This window comes from Tachyglossus aculeatus, chromosome 9 (genome assembly GCF_015852505.1).
Source record: "Tachyglossus aculeatus isolate mTacAcu1 chromosome 9, mTacAcu1.pri, whole genome shotgun sequence".
In the NCBI taxonomy this organism is placed as follows: domain Eukaryota; kingdom Metazoa; phylum Chordata; class Mammalia; order Monotremata; family Tachyglossidae; genus Tachyglossus; species Tachyglossus aculeatus.
In genome coordinates, this window is record NC_052074.1 from 31,746,248 (window position 1) to 31,755,599 (window position 9,352).

Genomic DNA, 9,352 nt, shown 5'->3' on the forward strand with positions numbered 1-9,352 from the left:
ACTTCTCCTTGCTCTACTCACTCTCTGACTGACACTCTCCCAAGCAATTAGTTCAGGGCTTTGCCTCCAGTAGGTGTTCAATGAATGCCACTGATGGATTGATTGGGTTAGGCATCAATCACTTCCACCTGGATCATCCAGGGAAAAGCCAATCAGAGAAGCAACTGAGGAGGAGGGGATTGGGCCATCTAACAGAAGTAAGATAGTCACAGTTAAGAAAGTGGAAGGGTCAAGTGGTCAGAGGATGGACTGGGATTTAGGAGGATCTGGGTTCTAATCCCATTTCTTATACTGGTCTGCTATGTGGCCTTGGGCAAGTCACTTAAATTCTCTGTTTCTGTTACCTCATCTGTAAAATAGAGATTAAGATTGTGATCCCCATGTGGGACAGGGTCTGTATCCAACTTGATTAGCTTGTATCTACCCCAGTGCTTAATACAGTGCCTGGTGTATAGTAAGTACTTAACAAATATCATCAAAGAATGAAAACACGAAGGATGCTTAGACACTTTGGAAAGTGTTCAGGAAGAACCTAAATAGCAGGGCCGAAGAGTCCAGCCCGGATGCTGTGAGCAGATGGAAACTGTCTCAAGGATGAGTAGACACCAAGATGTTTTCCTGGGAAGGTAAGGAGAGTTCAGCAGAGGATGGGGCAGTTCTTTGTATTTGTACAAACCTATGACCAGGCAGTTTGGAATGAGACTTTGTTCTGATTGTTATCTGGTTTAGAAGTGATGATGAAAATGATGGCATTTGATAAGTGCTTACTAGGTGCCAAACACTGTTCTAAGTGCTGTCACCTGCTATGTGTACTGCATGTTCCAAAGTCAATGAGGATAGCAACGTGGTTTTTCCAAGTTCTACTGGAGAGATGAGTTGTACCCGGGCTGGTTGAAGGAATGGATTTTACATCCTTGCTCTCAAGGAGCTTACAAACTTATACTAGGGAAAAAAAAATTTACAAATAGCGGGAGGAGGTGGGAGAGCATAGGTGTTTGTGTATAGAATAGTACTATACAAATATGCATCTCAAGAGGTATCATTTTACCTTGTATGATGGGAGAGGGCTTCTTTCCTTCAGTTTTCTTGTGCTCATGCTTGCTCCAGAGGGGAGGGAAGGTTTATTACCCCTCTTACTGTAGAGCAGGAGGGAGAGAACCTGTTACCAGGCCCCATCTCCAAGAATTTTTAGTTAGGTTCATTCTTCCCCAAGTGAATTTCTTTCATTAGCTCTAAGTGAAACCTTTGTTCCATTTATTTAGATTTGTAAGTACACTCCCAAACCTTTAGTACGGTGCCTGCACAAATAATAATAATGGCATTTATTAAGCGCTTACTATGTGCAAAGCACTGTTCTAAGTGCTGGGGAGGTTATAAGGTGATCAGGTTGTCCCGAGGGGGGCTCACAATCTTAATCCCCATTTTATAGATGAGGTAACTGAGGCAAAGAGAAGTTAAGTGACTTGCCCAAAGTCACACAGCTGACAATTGGTGGAGCTGGGTTTCGATCCCATGAACTCTGACTCCAAAGCCTGTGCTCTTTCCACTGAGCCACCTGCTTCCCCAAAGTAAGTGCTCAGTAAATGACTGATTTATTGATTCACTCATGCTTATTTAATTTGTGTCTGTGTCCTCCCATTCATTGTATGTTCATTATCGTATATGTTTTATCTTTTCCATTAGATTGTCAGTTTGAGGGCAGAAATTGTCATCTATATTTCGTGTTTCAGCAGTCCTCTACTTAAGATGTTTCAAGTTAGGCACAACACAACATTTCTAAATTTGCACCTTATTTTACCTTCACAGCACATCATATTTGATGTTACACCATAGCCTCCTTTATGGCGAGGGCTTCCACCCTCAGGATTGGATAGTGGAAGAGGAGGGAGGGAGACTTCAGTGCACAGGTGCTGCAGCAGAATGGAGAAACTTCATCATCATGGGGAGAGAGAATAATAATAATAATGGTATTTAAGTGCTTACTACATGCCAAGCACTTTTCTAAGTGCTGGAGAAGAATCTTGATGGTGGGGAGTGGAGCAAGAAAGACTCAGGGGTGGGGATAGAGGAAGTCAAATTACATAACCACTGGGTTGGTCAATATATACATTTTGCTTGCGATTAAGTCAAAGTTGTCTATCCTGTTGTGGAACCTTTCTGAATATAAATAATAATAATAATGGCATTTGTTGAGTGCTTACTATGCGTGAAGCACTGTTCTAAGCACTGGGGGGATACAAGGTGATAAGGTTGTCTGACGTGGGGCTCACAGTCTTAATCCCCATTTTCCGGATGAGGTAACTGAGGCACAGAGAAGTTAAGTGACTTGCCCAAAGTCACACAGCTGGTAAGTGGTGGAGGGGGGATTAGAACCCAAACCCGGGCTCTTTCCATTGAGCCACATTGCTTCTACATAAATGCAGTAAAGTCCTCAAGGGCAGAGATTGTTTCTACTTATTCCTTTGTACTTTCTCAAGCATTTAGTATAGGGCTCTGCCCACATCAAGCACTTAGTAATTACCATTGATGGATAGGTTTCATAGTCACGGTTGATTTTGGTAAAAATAGAATATCCAGTTTGGTTCACACATTTATGATATTGCTGCTATGTGAAGATTGGTTCTGACATGTTAAGTAAAAATATAGTTTATACGAATCAATTGTCATTAGTCTGACTGCCTGTATTCCCTAAATACCTAGTATGGTCCATTGCACATGGTATGAATTCAATAACCACTAACAATGATGCTTTGCTTTTGTTAAAGTAATACTTTATGGTCTTTTGTGTTATTATCCTTATGGTTTTATTCATCATGATAAATGGCTGACTCAATGGCCAGAAAGGTTTCTGAACCATTAAATCTATCAAATATTGTATGGCTCTATTAGTATAAGCAAAAATCTCTTCAATTGTGAGGTTTAGGCAATCAGTGTTAAACAGGATATTGCAACCACTAAAATGACCAGAAAATGGCTTCTCTGGGCCAGGAATAAGTTTACAAACTGAAGCAGAGAATTAAGAATCCACTAAATTTGGCCTGTCAGCACCATTAGTTTGGATAAATTAGAATATAATCCCATTGTACCAAGTGATCCAGTATGTTCTCAATCTTTCTGAACTTTAGGGAATTTTAACTTGCTGGGTAAAAACATATCCTTCTTGACTATTTCAAGTGTTTGAAAATCACATTTCTTCTAAATCTCCATCCATCCCTTCAAATCATGTTTGTTCATCCAAAAAGTAGATTGCCAATTTGTAAAATGAATATGAAGTGAAATATATTCCTTTCATGAAATGAAATAGTAAAATGAATATTCCTTTTCCAGAAAAGTAATTTTGTGAACTTGCTAGCTGTTGCTAGGAATTAGTGTCATAACTTAGCAATAATTATCCTCCAAGCAACTCCACCGCAATAAGGAGGAGGCTATGAAATCCAACGAGACCCATATTCGGTTCCTGGTGGATTGGCACATTTTGCCCTACAAAATGTTAATCAGGTGAAATCCTTTAAGATGATACGATATAGCAGTGGACTGTAATGGCTACTGATGATTTCTCTTGTAATTTAAATTACTAAATTGTCCAATCTTCTGAGTCTCCACCTCTAGACTGTTAGCCCATCATGGGTGGGGAGCATGTCTGCCAATGCTGTTTTATTGTACTCTCCCAAGGGCTTAGTACGGTACTCTGCACGTAGTAAGCATTCAATAAATCTAATTGACTGAGTAGGGGCAGTGCAAGGGAGGAGGACAGAGGGACTTATTGTGAAGCTCCGTAGGAGGATAGGCCTCAACATGGAGGCAGTGGACTGTCCACTGATGATTCACACAAATACAGCTTCCTCCAAGTCATGTTTCATATTGCCAGCTGCTATTAAAACTCAGTGTAGGAACACAAGGGAATTATTATAAGCATGGTTAGGCTTATTTGTCCAAGTTCAAAACTCTTATAGGCACTACTCGTGGATAGAGCACAGACTTGATAGACAGAAGGACCTGGGTTCTAATCCTGGCTCCGCCACTGGTCTCTGCTATATGACCATGGGCAATTCATTTCACTTCTCTGTGCCTCAGTTACCTCATCTGTAAAATGAGGATTGAGACTCTGAGCCCCTTGTGGGATAGGGATTAAGTCCAAGTTGATTAGCTTGTATCTACCCCAGAACGTAAAACAATGCTTGACACATTGGTAAGTGCTTAACAAATGTCATCATTATTGTTATTATGACAGGTGACATATCTTAAAATTATACATTCCATGACTTGCTACTGTATGCTAATATGTTCTCCTATTGAAAAATCAGAGTTTCCAAGCAACTGCCTAGCGTCACTTTAAAATGAAGTAGCATAAAACAATATGGTTAAGAAAGATGACAGGAGGAATAGCAGCATGAATGCAAATGTTGCATTATAATGCAGTATGAAAATGTCCCACAATCTGTTTAATCAGTTGTAACCCTGAGCCTTGATGGTAGTCAGTATAATAACGCTATTCAAAACTACTTCATAAACTGAACAACATCACCTTTTAAGCATATTAATGCACCCCGTAACTAACAAAGTCCAAACAGAAAAAGAACTAGAAACATTAAGAAGGGAAAAGATGACCTAATAATGGTTTTTACCTTACCCATTTATGCACAGGAGCTTATAGTAAGTGACCGCAATTATTGGTATCTTATTAACTACATCCATAGCCCTTTTAGGCTTGTAAAATTATCTCTATCCACTTGAAATAGCTATTCCTCCCATCGTTCAGCATGTTACACTGGTATTATTCTACCTGCTATACTAATGAAAAAACCAAAGACAATGCACAAGGGCCACCTTGAAAATCGGAGGGTAATTGGGATGAAGATATTTCAGGCTGGGAACCTCCTGGGTATTTCGCTATATTCTGTTCCAAATCACTAAGCACAGAGAGCTCTAGACGACCAGTCTGAGCTGAGGCATTGTCTTGCTTGAGGATTTAGGATGAATGATGAGGTCACTTGATCTGCCTCAACTTCTTCTTAAGAAAAAAAGAGCCAAACTTTCTCTCTGTGAAGTTTCAGATGAAGCAGCTACTGAAATACATTTATTTCAATCTCTCACCCTTTCTGGTACCATTGATCCAAGCCAATCAGTTTTTTGCTCTCATTTTCCTCATTACATACAAGTGGAACTTCTTTTCCAAGGAGCTCACAGCTGAGGTGGAGGCACAATAGATTATCAGTTTCTCCTGCTACTCAGTCATGTTTAAACCATCTTTAGTTTGGTTTTTTTCCCCTCTAGATTTTATACTTCTCCATGAGATTGTAAACTTCTTAAGGACAGAAGCACGTTCTTTTTGTCTATTGAATGCTCCCAAGGTTTTAGTCTGTGCTTGATGCATATCAGGGCTCAGTAAATAGGAGTGAATTCAATTCTCCTTAAACATGTGGAGATCTCATGTGGAAATAGTATTGATTTCTCTACCTCACAACTAACCTCAAATCACTGGGAAGGCTATTCAAGAAAAATCCCAAGATAGAATGGAAAATCAGCTTCTCCGCTTAGCCTAGGGATTCACATTCAATGAATTATGTCACTTAGGCAGCACCCAGACTAAAAATGCAAAGAGGAAGAAAAGCCAATCAAGTCTTTTGGCTGATCCATCATAGGGACCGTCTCTATATGTTGCCAACTTGTACTTCCCATGTGCTTAGTACAGTGCTCTGCACACAGTAAACACTCAAGAAAGACAATTGAATGAATGAATGGGACACCAGCATGACCAAGATGTAAGCTAGATCAATCAACTAACTCTGTGCAGAGCATCACATGAAACACTTGAGTGGTGGTATTGTTTAAGCACTTAACTATGTGCTTTACGATTTACTAATTGCTGGAGTATATGGAGTTAGATGTACATTGTACACAGTCCCTGTCCCCCAGGGGACTTACATTCTAAGTACGAGGGAGAACAGGTATTGAATCCCATCTTACAAATGAGGAAACTGAAGCTCCCAGAAGTTAATTAATTAACTAATTAACTAGACCAGGGTCCCACAGCAGGCAAGTGGCAAAGTCAGGATTAGAATCCAAGTCCTCCAACTCCCAATCCTATGCTTTTTCTGCTAGGCCATGCTACTTCCTCAGTTGATTTAATAGACATGTCTCCTACCTTCAGAGAGTTTATACTGTAGTGGTGGAGACAAATAAAAACAAATTCAAGTTAGGAAGACAGCAGAGTTTAAAGTTATTTCCATAACTGCATCTGGAGTGAAGAGATGGGTTGGCATCCAAGTGCTTAGTGGGTTAGGACTCCTACTCAAAAGTAATGTCGAAGTGGAGGTGGACAGGTGAGAGATTAATCAGGGAAAGCCTCCTCATAGACAGAAATTTCAGGAGGACTTTGAAGGTTGGGGGAGTAGTGGTCAGCCAGATGTGAAAGGTGAGAGAGTTAATAATAACAATGATAAAAATAATAATGACTGTAGTATTTAAGCACTCACTCTGTGCCAGGCACTGCACTTAGTACAGTCCCTGTCCCACATAGGGCTCCCCCTCTTAATCCCCATTTTACAGATGAGGTAACTGAAGCACAGTGAAGTGACTTGTCCAAGGTCACATACCAGACAAGTTGAAGAGCCAGAATTAGAACCCAGGATCTTCTAACTCCTGGACCTGCTCCCTACCCACTAAGACATACTGCTTTCCAGCAGGAGATTAGATTTGGGCAAGAGGTCACCCTGCCCACATCCTACCTCTGGCCTGGAATGGCCTCCCTCCACACATCTGCCAAACTAGCTCTCTTCCTCCCTTCAAAGCCCTACTGAGAACACACCTCCTCCTGGAGGCCTTCCCAGACTTATCCCCCCCTTTTTCCCATGCTCCTCCCTTCCTCACCACCCCCACTCCCTCCCTCTGCCCTTCCCCCTTCCCCTCCCCACAGGACGTGTGGATATTTGTACATATTTATTACTCTATTTTATTAATGATGTGTATAGATCTATAATTCTATTTATCTATTTTGATGGTATTGACACCTGTCTACCTGTTTTGTTGTCTGTCTCTGCCCCCCAGACAGAGAGCCAGTTGTTGGGTAGGGACTGTCTTTATCTGTTGCCAAATTATACCTTCCAAATGCTTATTACAGAGCTGTGTACATAGTAAGCGCTCAATAAATACGGTTGAATGAATGAAAGAATGAGGCGTAGTGAGTATGTTAGTTGTAGGAGCAAAGCATTTGAGTTGGTTTATGATAATAATAATGATGGTATTTTTTAAGCACTTACTACGTGCAAAGCACTGTTCTAAGTGCTTGGGGGGATACAAGGTGATCAGGTTGTCCCACGTAGGGCTCGCAGTCTTAGTCCCCATATTACAGATGAGGTAACTGAGGCACAGAGAAGTTAAAAGTCTTGCCCAAGGTCACACAGCAGACGAGTGGCAGAGCTGGGATTCGAACCCATGACCTCTGACTCCCAAAATCGCTCTTTCCACCCAGCCACGCTGATAGGGAAGAAGGAAGGTTAAATGTAGGGGAGAGAATTAGAGAGAATTGATTGAGTGCTGTAAAGATGATGGCCAAGAGTTTCTTGTGATATGCAGAGGGATGATCAACCTGGAAGATTTTGAGGAGTGACGAGATATATGCAAAATGATATTTTATAAAACTGATCAGGACAGCAAAGTGAAGTGTGGACTGGAAAGGTGAGAGGCTCAAGGCAGGGAGGACTTCAAGGAGACCGAAGCAGTAGTCCAGTCAAAATTCTCCTATTGAAGTTCTCTTCTCTACATTGTAGAGTTCAGCCTTCTATGTGGCTTTATATTGTATATTGTCTAGGCACATGTTATTTCCTGGCTTGACTACTCCAGGAAGCCTCCATACTTCTCTCCTTACCTCAGGTCTCTTCCCCCTCCAGTCTATTCTTTACTCTGCTTCCCAGATCACTTTCCTAAAACACATATATGTGCCTCACATTACTACTCAAAACAAATATTAATAATAATAATAATAATGATGGCATTTGTTAAGCACTTACTATATGCAAAGCTCTGTTCTAAGCGCTGGGGATTATACAAGGTGATCAGGTTGTCCCATGTGGGGCTCACAGTCTTAATTAATCCCCATTTTACAGATGAGGTAATCGAGGCACAGTGAAGTGACTTGCCCAAAGTCACAAAGCTGACAATTGGCGGAGCAGGGATTTGAACCCATGACCTCTGACTCCCAAGCCCGTGCTCTTTCCACTGAGCCACGCTGCTTCTCCTGCTTAAGCAGCGTGTTTAATAGTTGCCCATTCCTCCCTAGGTCCTGAATCTCCTGACCATCTGCTTAAAGGCATCCAATAATCTCTCCCCTCCTATCTGTCCACTCCTTTCTCCCACTATAATCAATCATATTTATTGAGCACTTACTGTGTGCAGAGCACTGTACAAAGTGCTTGGGAAGTACAAGTTGGCAACATATAGAGACGGTCCATACCCAACAGTGGGTTCACAGTCACTATAAAACAGTTTGTACTCTTTCCTTGCCATCTAATCACTGTGCCTCTTTCTCAGGCCTTCCATTGTCTGAATCAGTAAATGATATTCATCGAGTGCCTTCTATGAGCTCTTGGGAGAGAACAATTCAACATACTTAGCAGACACGTTCCCCATCCATAACCAGCCCTGCCCATTCAAATTCCTCAAACCACTGTTCTCCCTATCTTCAGAGCCCTTCAGAAATCTCATATCTTCCAGGAGGCCTTCCACAGTTAATTTCTGTTTTCTCCTGGCTTTATTCCCCTCCAACTCTCCCCCAGCTGCAATTTTAGGACTTTAGAGCCAATTGTGTCCTTTTGTACTTCCCATATTATTATTATTATTATTATCAAATTCCATTGAGTCATTCCTGATTCATAGCGACATTATGGATATATTTTCTCCAGAATATCCTACCTTCTGCCATAATCCCGTAACCTGGTTAGTGGTTCTTCCATTATCATTGTTATGGTCTCTATCCATCTAGCTGCTGATCTGCCTCTTCCATGTTTTCCCTGGACTGTTCCTAGCATTAGAGTCTTCTCAAGAGAATTAGTCCTCTTGATGATGTGTCCAAAATATGCTAATCTGTCATTTGGCCTTCCAAAGACCACACTGGCTTAATTTGCTCCAAAACCCACTTGTTTGGTTTTTGGGTAGCCCATAGTATTCACAAAAGCCTTCTCCAACACCACATTTCAAAAGAATCGTTGCTCTTTCTATCCTGTTCTTTCACTGTCCAGGATTTGGATCCATATAGCGTCACTGGAATCACCATAGAATTGACAATTTGTATCTTTGTGGCTATTACTTTATCAGCATATTTCATTATTTTTTCTAGGCTCTTCATAGCAAATCT